At 35.2% G+C, this 10486-nt stretch overlaps 1 pseudogene; it reads right to left on the bottom strand.

The window, feature by feature from the left end:
- Window positions 1–5466: 5466 nt before the first annotated feature.
- LOC132039478 (putative late blight resistance protein homolog R1B-12) lies at window positions 5467–7315 on the bottom strand (annotated as a pseudogene).
- Between the last annotated feature and the right edge of the window lie 3171 nt (window positions 7316–10486).

The raw sequence follows: 10486 nt of genomic DNA, 5'->3' as shown, positions 1-10486 counted from the left end.
AGTGGCATTAATTTCCCCAAGTCCCCTCGGGTTTTTTCCAAAAGAGACGGGAGGTATTGGCCCCGGATATTTTGTACACAACATTGCATTTGCATTCATACATTATTGCATTGCACCATGTCTTATATTGAGATGATTTGGTGCTTTACTTGTGATGGTTTCGGATTGGACATATGGAGACTTGGCACATTTGGGTTTAGATGCTGCTTATGCGATGACGTGTACTTAGATTCCGATTATGTTTGGCTTATACTTGATGATTGTCTGCCCTATCTTGCTTTATTATCCGGATTGTTAGCTATACTTAGTCGGCCTATGATACCTACAGTCTTGTGGTTTTTGTCGGCTTTGCATGGCACGTTAACATGAGTTCTTTTCAGTGCGAGTTCCTTGCTTTTTTGCGTCTCTAGTAGGTGATAGCAGCTACCGGGGTACTTTGAGTTTACGGGGTGAGCGAGACGTTGTTTTGTGAAGACTCCTCTGTTATGTCTTACTTTCTATTCTAAGACATGGACAGTTGATGTATTATTATATTCCGGACTTGTATATTTTAAATAGATGCTCTTTGTATGGCTTAGACCGGACCACTGGTGTATTTCCTTACTTATTATTATTTTTGTTATATTATTGTAAGACTTACGTGATTATTCTCTTTCGTTTGATTGATTTATTTATTTATGTCTTTATTTCCCGTAGTTGGGTTGAGGGGTTCGATGCATCGAGATGGAAAAGGGTAAATGCCCGCATGAAACTTGGCTTAAATTGGGTCATGACACATATAGTACCAACTTCTCTATATTTGAAAGCAAATGTAACTCGGATACATTTAGGTAAAGGTGTTAAGTGGGCCGGGCCTGGCCGGGGGCTGAACCATTTAAACATGGGCCACAAGCCGGGGATGTCGGGGGCCGAGCCGTAAGTTATGGGCGGGCTTGGAGAAGGGGAAAAGGGTGTCCGGCCCACCCCGCCTCGGATAGGGGCTACACCTCGGGCTAGCGGGCCCGTTAGTGAGCGGGGTTTTTATTAGTGGGCCGGTCGGGTTTTTGGTTAGTGGGCCGAGCCGAATTTTAATTATTTTTTAAAAAATTCTACTACTAAAATTATTAAGTTTGATACTTTAAAATCTAGTTGTTGTCAACTTTATTTTAACCATCAAGTTCCTTAAATTATACTTTGGCCCTATTTTCAATCTATAAATACCATTCATTCTTCTTCATATTATCTCATAATTCCCTACTCTCCTCTTTCTCTAAATTTCCTACTCATCTAAATGGGAACTAAATGGGAACAATGCACATGAGTTTTGATACTAAACCAAAGTTCTTAATTAATTATCTCATCTGATCCTAAGTCCTAATGTCATGTGCAGATTGTCACCTCTACATCATCGACGGAGACATTTCAATACGCTAAAAAATATTTAATTATTATTATATATAAAATATTTGAAACTAATAAGATTTTATTAATATATTATTATATATATAACTAATAGTTTATATTATTAGATACTGTATAACCTATTGAAATATTTTTGAACTTGTGTAACTTAAAAGGGGTACTTGATTTATTTCACGCATTGACAATTTCGTAGGCTTGTCATTTCACCGATTTTGTCGGCCCGATTATAATGTCTTGTTGCTTTTGGGCAACCGATCAATGCTTGTCCTCCTTGTAGAAATTTATCTTGGAGTTGCCGCTGTGTAGGATTAGTTTTACACAATTACATTTATAGTTCTATTTTGACCGCGTACGTATTATTATTCTTGTAAATAAAATTATAACACAAATTTGAAAAGAAATTCAAAGGCTCAGTGAGCCTTTAGTTTTATTAATTGATAATTGCATAGTCGAATTTAAACTTTAAAGCTTACAAACTTACAACTACTTTTCTTTGATTTCGTAAACTTAAACTAGAAAAAGAAAATTCAATTTGACAACTCTTCAAATTTAAATCTACATATTTTCCACCATTTTATTCAATTCTTCCATATTAACATTAGGAGGAATTGGCTCAAAATTTTCATAATCGACATCTCCATACATTGGAGATGTTTGTCCGATGGATCTCCAGTGACATTATATTTTCAAGTTGCTGGTCTTCTCTTGGATCTTGTTCTCTTCCTTGATTTCTTCGCTCCGATCTAATCCAATCTCTCGAAACATACTAGAAAATTCATTGCGTTGTTGCCCAACGTGTCAAGTTGTCTCCGGCAGTCTCCTTTGCCTTCCTTGGCTAAATGGACTTTACGATGCAACGAGTTGACATTGGAATATTTAGCACATCTCTAGCCATTGTTGAAAGAACGGGAAATTATCTTTTGTTGTTCCTCCACCAATCCGGTGCATTAACTCCATCTTCGAAAGGCTCCAATGTTTGTCTCCAAAAAAAAAATTGAAGCTCATCAAAGTTTGTATTACTTTGTTGAGGTGCTATTTGAGACCAAATAGATAATCTAGGAACACCCATGATAGGCACACTTTGTGCCTGTCTTTTAGAAGATGAAGTTTCGTTAGAAGGACCGCATGGGATAGAAGTTGGGGTAGCATTATCAAGTAATGTAGAATAATGGTTATATAATTGATGTGCGTAATCATTTGCATCACACATAGCCTTAAGAAGGGATGGTTCCTCAGTAGTTTTAATATCTAAAGAAGTATATATAATACGGGCCACCCCGACATATTAATATATTTAATACACGAATTTAATATAGCACCAACTAAGTAAATAGGAGGAATAGGAAAGAAATACTTTTTGAATTTAATTATCATTGCAAAGTAACAACATCCGTGTAACCTTCTTTAAACTTATATTTTTTAAGCAAATAAGAGATATACCAGATAAGCTAAAATGTTACAAACAAGAGGATAATAAGCAGGAAAATTCCGGAGTAGCGAAATAAAAATTTTCTAAAAAATCTACAACATCCTTAATTTTGATCCAATCAAAATCACTTAACATTAACTCGGGATATCCGGTAGCAAATTGGTTAAAAGTTGCGATTATAGGAACTTTATATTCAACACAAGCTTTTAAGAAATCATAAGTAGAATTCCACCTAGTGTCTATTTCTTCAGGCATAAATCTTGGTCTAAGATTATTTTTCCTGCATTTATTTTTAAATTCAGCAAGTCGCTTCCTATTATTATTTCCTTGAATAAAACCAACTGCGTGTCTAATTTTCTCAATCACAGGCTTAAAGAAAGAAAGACCATCTTGAACAATTAAATTGTAAATATGACAAGCACACCGGACATGAAATATTTCAGGGTAAAAGGTGGAGACAACTCGGATTTTAAATCGATGGAGAGATGTGTTGTTAGAAGCATTATCAAAGGCCATACATAAAACTTTGCTTGTAAGACCATAATATTTTGCAATGACAATGATGTGAAGACGGATATGAATTGTGCAAGTATGTCTACGGTCTTCGTCATATTGAAAAGCTAAAATACGTTTTTGCATATTAAAATTATCATCTATCAATGAAAAGTAACCGTTAAATAATCATTTCTATTAACAAGACGACCAAGATCCGAGGTGAGAGAAACTCTACAAGGGAGATATGTCAATAAATAACGTAGATAAAAGATATTGTCCACGAAGTCTAAAAATATCGATCTACAAGTAGTTCTAGGAATACCGCTAAACATAGGATTATAAATTTTTTGTATATAATGAATAAAAGCATCAAGAAGAAGCAAGGTGAAAGGCAAACAACCCACAACTATCATTTTCGCTAATTCTTCATGGTCCTTCATTTTATTATATGATCCACTTAATTTACTCGGTCTTTAGGTTCACTTGTTTGGGTTAATCCCCCGGTGGCACCCCCGAGCTTCTCGCTATCTTCTTTCCAATTTGGGTGATTGCTATCCAAATGTCTAGTCAATTGACCCGTCCCCCCTTTACTACCCCCGGTGCTATGCTTATAAGGTGTCTCACAAATTTTACATGCAACATAACCCGGATTATTTTCTAATCGGGCAAAATAATTTCACACTAAGCTAGTTTTTTTCTGGGCGCTAGTTTTTTTTTGGGGCGGCTCCTTCGAGCAGTTGAGGACGACCACGAGCTCGAGTTCGAGATTGAGCAATATCATTAGCGGGACTAGTGGGTGTATTATTGTCGTTATCATCATCGTCTACTTGTATCTCAACTTCATTCTCATCTTCTATACCGTATGTTTCTTGTAATTCTATAATTCATATCATACGCCATTAACACCTATGTCTCCTATTTCACTAGGTGGTGCTTGCGGAACACGCGTATAATTTCTAGCGCTAGTACCACCACTACCACTACCGGATTTTTTCTTACCGCTACTACTACCACCGGGACATAAAGCTTTTTACCGACTTCTTTTTAGTTGTTCCATTATGCAAATTAAAATAACGAAAATTAAAATTAAATGCAAGAATTAAAGTACTAAATAAAAGTAAGAGATGGAACGAAGGTACCAAATTCTCGGAGATAACGAAATAACAACGTGATCGTAAATTGATGAATTGAATACTTGAAGCCTTTCCACTTGATCTTGTTAATTGCAACTTTGCAAAAACAATTAAAGTAGAATACTACAATTATAGAAATTGCTGAAAATTAAGAGGGAAAGTGAGATAAAATGAGAGGATTGTAGTAAAAAATGATAAAAAATGTAGGGTATTTATAGGTGAAAAATGGGTTAAACCGTAATTTTTTAAACTTAAAGGTCAAAAATAATTTTAAGGGTTGACGGGCCTTTTTTGGGCCATAATTTCGCCGAATTACAAAAACAATGTTGTTAACCGGTCACTAGTGCACTTTATGCCTTTATTAATTCCGCGCCCACCGCCCATTAAAAAAAAAAAAAAAAAACAAAGGAAGAGCTAACTAGTTTGAAAAAAAAAAAAAAGCAAACGAAGAGCTAACTAGTTTTCACTTTTCAACCGTTGGAAAAGGACAAAAGGTCCCTGCCCACTTTATTAATTCTTTGGGACTCAGCTGACCATTAATTTTTTTTTTTTTTTTAAAAAAGGAGAGCTAATTAGTTTTCATTTAGTAGCAATTAAATATTAACGGATCCGACTCCCTCTTCATTTTTATTGTCTCCATTTTTTAAGTTCCTCTTGAATAAGAGATTACATTACATGAGTTAAAATTAATGGTTAAGTTTTAATTAACTAAAGTAAGATTCTAACTATGATTTGAATAATTAATAAATATTTCACATATTTGCTTCCAAAATTTTAAGAATCCCACAATTATAATACAATATTTTATTGGGATACAATGTTTTTAAAATACTTATTATAGTAATAAATGTAAGACTTATCTTTTTTTTTTTTTTTTTGGAGCCCAAGCCGGGCCGGACGATGTGCCTTGCCATCACTCCGGCACTGGTGGGTCGAGGGTGGGCACTGGGCAATAGCTCCACCTTGTCCACCTCAGCCTCTTTATAAAACCTCCCCGTGCATGCACCCTCACACCCTCTGCAATGTAGGTGATTGGCACACCGGGTTTCTGGTAGGGTTCGGCTCGCCCTCGCCACTTGACACCCTTACATTTAGGGCACGCTGAAAGGCAAGGTGAAGTGTTTGAAGCTGGGTAAGACTCTCCAATCTGGGACAATTCTCTGCAGAATCTTCATCCCCCAGAAAGAAGATGTCAAGTTTTTGAAGATTAGGACACCTCCCTAATAAGACATCCACACTATCAGCATCACCATTTTTAATTAAAAATCGCCTTAATATCCTTAAAATTTCCAATTTAGATGATTCTTCAAAGATTCGTTGCTTATTGTTTTCCAGATGAAAATCATCATCAGTAATCTCAACATGCCTTGATTTTTCCATTTTCCAGAAAACCACTGGCACTAGAGTCCTGTAAAAACATCTCACAATTAAAGTTTTGGGATGTGGCATATGTAATTCCGGATGAAACTTAAATTCACCTTTGCGACAAGCGAGGTACTTTAGGTGAATTAGTGGTTTGAATGTAACTGACGACAAATGACCCTCTATGTGTGAACTCAATTTCAAGACCTTAAGGAGTCTCAATCTACTAACCATATATAAGGGGTTCCAATCTAAAAATGGTTTTCCATTGGTCATCAGTGATCTCAAATTGTTGGGCATCCGTGTTTTGTAGCCCAACAATGCAACCTCTGAAAGCTCATTACTGGAACTGAAGCTTATTCAACTTTTCTTCCAATGAGAAGGTTGTAACTGGTGTTTCACTGCTAGCATAGATTTTTCTTCTATACCCTTCTTCAAGCAAAAGTGAAGCACTACATCATGAACCTGATAATATTAACCTTGTCACTATATCTTTTTCTTGAAACCATGACCATATTACTGCTAATGAGATTCATCAAGTAACCTTCACCTGCCTCTTCCATTGATGTCCCAGATTCAATATTTTTCATGAAGCCTTCCGCTATCTATAAACTTATTAATTTAAACACTGGAATTCTTGCGTCCTCCAGAAACATCCCTATGTGAAGAAGGTAAGGTTTTAAATAATCGGATAAGTTATCATAACTTAACCGCATAGTTGAGAGATTTTATCCTTCAGACTCACCAAGATATGAAAGTAGTGAATTTAAAACCTCATGCCACGAAGAGGCTTCCATTTCTTCCTTTTTGATTATTCCAGCTACCAAGATAATCACTAACAGCAATCCTTTGCATCTTTTGGCAACTGCTTGAATAGTTTCTTGTAGTTCAGGAAGGCAACTTTCCTGTTGAAACACCTTTTTCTGCAACAACATTAGACTCTCATTGGGTGTGAGGAATAGAGTAAGGATCAGTGTGTTGCTTAACTTGCTTACCCACTTCCTCAAATCGAGTTGTTACAACAATTCTGCTTCTATTTCCAACATCTAGAAAAGAAAGCCTTAAGTCATCCCATGCCATACCATCCCACATATCATCCAAGACAATGAAATGTCTCATTCCAATTAAGCTTTTCCTCAACATGTCAGTAAGTTTTCCAACCTCTACCTTGTTTATGGAACTGGTAACTTGAGTGAAAATCTCTTGTAATATCTCTCTCCGATTATATGTTTGAAATGATCATGCTCGAATGTCAAAGTGAGAAATAATGTTGTCATTATTATACAACTTTCTAGCACAAGTTGTCTTACCTTGACCCCCCATCCCAATAATAGGCTAGGGATGACATCTAGCTCACTTGTCCCTCAAGTCAGATACTGAATTAGTTTTTCTGCTGCTCTCTCAAACCCACTATCTCCTCATCATTCACTGGATTGCTACATCGAGTTGGCAGATGTTTTTTTTTTTTTAAATTTTCCACAAGAGTAAAAAACATTGGAATACAAATAATAAAAAGGAAATGGCATAAAATTAAAATGGATAGTTTCAAAGACTTCTCCTCAAGTTTCGCTTTCATAATGCTAACCTCGCTTGTGGTTTACAATATTACATTCACCTCTCTTATCGAGTTTTTGTTAACAATTCTTTTAATCTATTTATTATTAAATTAAGAATTTATATTTCGACTAATTTACCCTTATTAGTACACTTTTTATTTAATTATTTTTTTTTTAACAAGTTCTTTGAGAACAAAAACCCTAAATTCTTTCAAAGATGTCCTCCTTACTCTGCCAACGCCATACTGTTGCCTTCTTCTAACCAGTGCTCCAATTCTCTGTAGTCCAAAGTTTTGTTCCAATCAATCACTTGCTTTCGATGTTGATAATATGATGCTTGTTATTTATTATTCCCAATATCTCCAATGATCAATATCCAATATGCTAATGCAACTAATACTGTTATAAGAAGTTGGACAACTTACAAATTAGTTGTAGAAACTACATAAATTGTCAATAGGGTAAACTGACAAAAAAAATTATGGAAAATTTTTGATGACTTGTAAAGAGTTATTGGTTGATTATTCTGAGAAATATCTGATGCTTTCATAATAAGGTAGGATAATACAAACTACGTGATCACATCAGTTTTTAATGGGGTCTTTGGTCTTCTTAATTGGTTTTGGGGAATCCTCACCTCATGAATTAGCTTTTAGGGTTAAGTAAATGCATATTATAAGAGTCAGACTCATTCAAATTCTTGATTTATCCAATGTTGGGCCCCTATATTATAATGTCCATGCTCCAAATGTCCAGTCGTAGACGTGTGGGGAGTTGTTGAATCCCACATGGTTTCTTGATGACGGCTTTGGTCTCCTTATTATTTTGAGTAATCCTCACCTAATGACTTAGCTTTTGGGGTTGAGTTAGACTCAATGTTTATTTCTTATGGGCAATTAGCACGATTGCCCTTCATACGGACTGGTCTTTAATTTGTGCCTCATTATTTGTCTTTAATTTTTTGTCTTTCGCTTAAAACTAAAATAGGTTGCGGGTTAACGAGTCAAAATTAATAATAATTTCTCAAGGCATAGGTTTCTATGAACCTATGCCTATTCGGGTGAAGTCACATATAACCTATGCCGGAGATGACAGACTTTGCTTTGTAAGACACACTTTTAGTTATGCCTTAAGACTTTTGACAAAAGCCTTGCCTTGCGATTTCTTTTTTTTAACTGAGCGAGGGTTCGAATCCAGAACCTCCGGGTATTTTCGGCCACCTTTTTAAGGTAAGCACAAAAATTAAAGACCACCGCAAAAGAAGGGCAATCCGCGCAGAAAAAAAAAAAATTTGTTATTATGGTATCAAAATCAGACTCATCTTAAATTTTTGGTTACCCGATGTTGGGCCCATGTCATATTGTCCCACGCTCCAAATGTCCAATCCTGAGCGTGCAAAGAGTTATTGATCAGCTCCACATCAGTGGGGTCTTTGGTCTCCTCATGCCTCATGAGCTAAATTTTTTATTTGAATTAGGCCCAAGATCCATTTCGTTATAAAAAAAATATTCAACAACGTATATGTATACAACCAAAAAATTGTCACTTATATATATAAACACACAGTGTAATTATAGCACGAAAGATATACATCCCTTGGATCATGCAAGTCCGATCCAAGGGGTACAATATTTGTCCATGAACCAAATATACATAGATAGTAAAAATATGCGCGTCCCCAGTATCCACAAATTTGGCCATGTTATGATTGATATTCTGAGGCTCTTCATTAATAAAACTACTTTGTAGTAACAAAAAGCACTAACGGCATAAAGTCATTAATGAACCTGCTTTGCATGAGACAGCCTGCACTAAAGCAGTCCCTCTCAAAAAATCTAAAAGGTTTTCTTTAGATTCTTTTGGTCACTCCCACTACTAAAGTCAGAATCCACTTTAAGAGTGATTGACAAATGAATGGAGTATTGCAATTTGCAACTTATGAATAGTTGATCGAGCGATCGCCAAATGGCTACATATATATATATATATACTTCTCCTTTAATCTTTTGTAATGGTATATCTCGACAAAATTTTAAGAGTTTAAAGTTCATCATATTTATGTAACTTATCTGGAGAACAATAAAAAAAAGTTTTAACTTTTTGTTCGCACTTCAATGATCAGATCGAATAATAGCTTTACGACCAACACTTTGTCGTCAAGATAGGATTCTATTGAAACAAATTAAATACTTACTTGCACATAATATTTGACAATACATTAACTAATTGTCATTAATATCGAGTCTTATCTTCCATTGGATAGATTTATAGGATGTGGATATTACTGACAGAGTTTTAATTATGTACGTTATCTATGTAAAACATGTTTTACACTATTAGGTCTAGTAAAGGATATTTACATGAGAGTTTCCTTAAGATGTGGCATTTATCATCTTGAAAATAAAATAAATTATCTGCTATAAAAAAATAAAAGTGACTTAATAGCATAAAAAATATTCTTTGCACTGATGGTGATTTTCTCTTTTTTTTGTTTTGTTTTGACTTTTAGGCCTTTGATCAAGGTCCTTTGTGAAGAAATTAAATTCCCTTATCCTCCATTATTTATAGGGTTAAGGGTCAAAAACACACCTCAAGTATCACCTTTCTTTGAGTTTCATATCTGAATTATCAGGTGTGAGAGTTTTCTACCTAAACTATCACCAATTAGTTTGTAAAACACATCTCAACTATCAATTGTTTATTTTTCTTACCTGAACTATCACCAACCACTTTGCAAAACACACCTAAAAATTGATAGCTGAGGTGTGTTTTGCAAACTAGCGCAAAGAATTACCAACATGTCAGAGTTTTGGCCTCAAACAATTCAAACATATATCACAGCTCCCACCATATCGCCTTTCTGTTCAATTAATTAACCAACTTTATCTTAATATCTCGTTCTCTCTCTATGTGTGTACATACATAATGGATCAATTGAATGGAATTTAGATTTGATTGCTAGTCAGAGAACATGTTGCCTTCGAAAATTAATGAATCAACTAGTAGCTCCATGCGTGCGTTTTGCATCTAAACTAAACTATCGCCCGTCAAATTCATTTATACGTAAACAATAGAGCACAGGATCGGATAACGATCGTTTGGTTAGTCGG

Source organism: Lycium ferocissimum, chromosome 12, assembly GCF_029784015.1.
Source record: "Lycium ferocissimum isolate CSIRO_LF1 chromosome 12, AGI_CSIRO_Lferr_CH_V1, whole genome shotgun sequence".
Lineage (NCBI taxonomy): Eukaryota > Viridiplantae > Streptophyta > Magnoliopsida > Solanales > Solanaceae > Lycium > Lycium ferocissimum.
The sequence above is the reverse complement of the archived record's forward strand: the minus strand, read 5'-3'. Positions and strand labels throughout refer to the sequence as shown.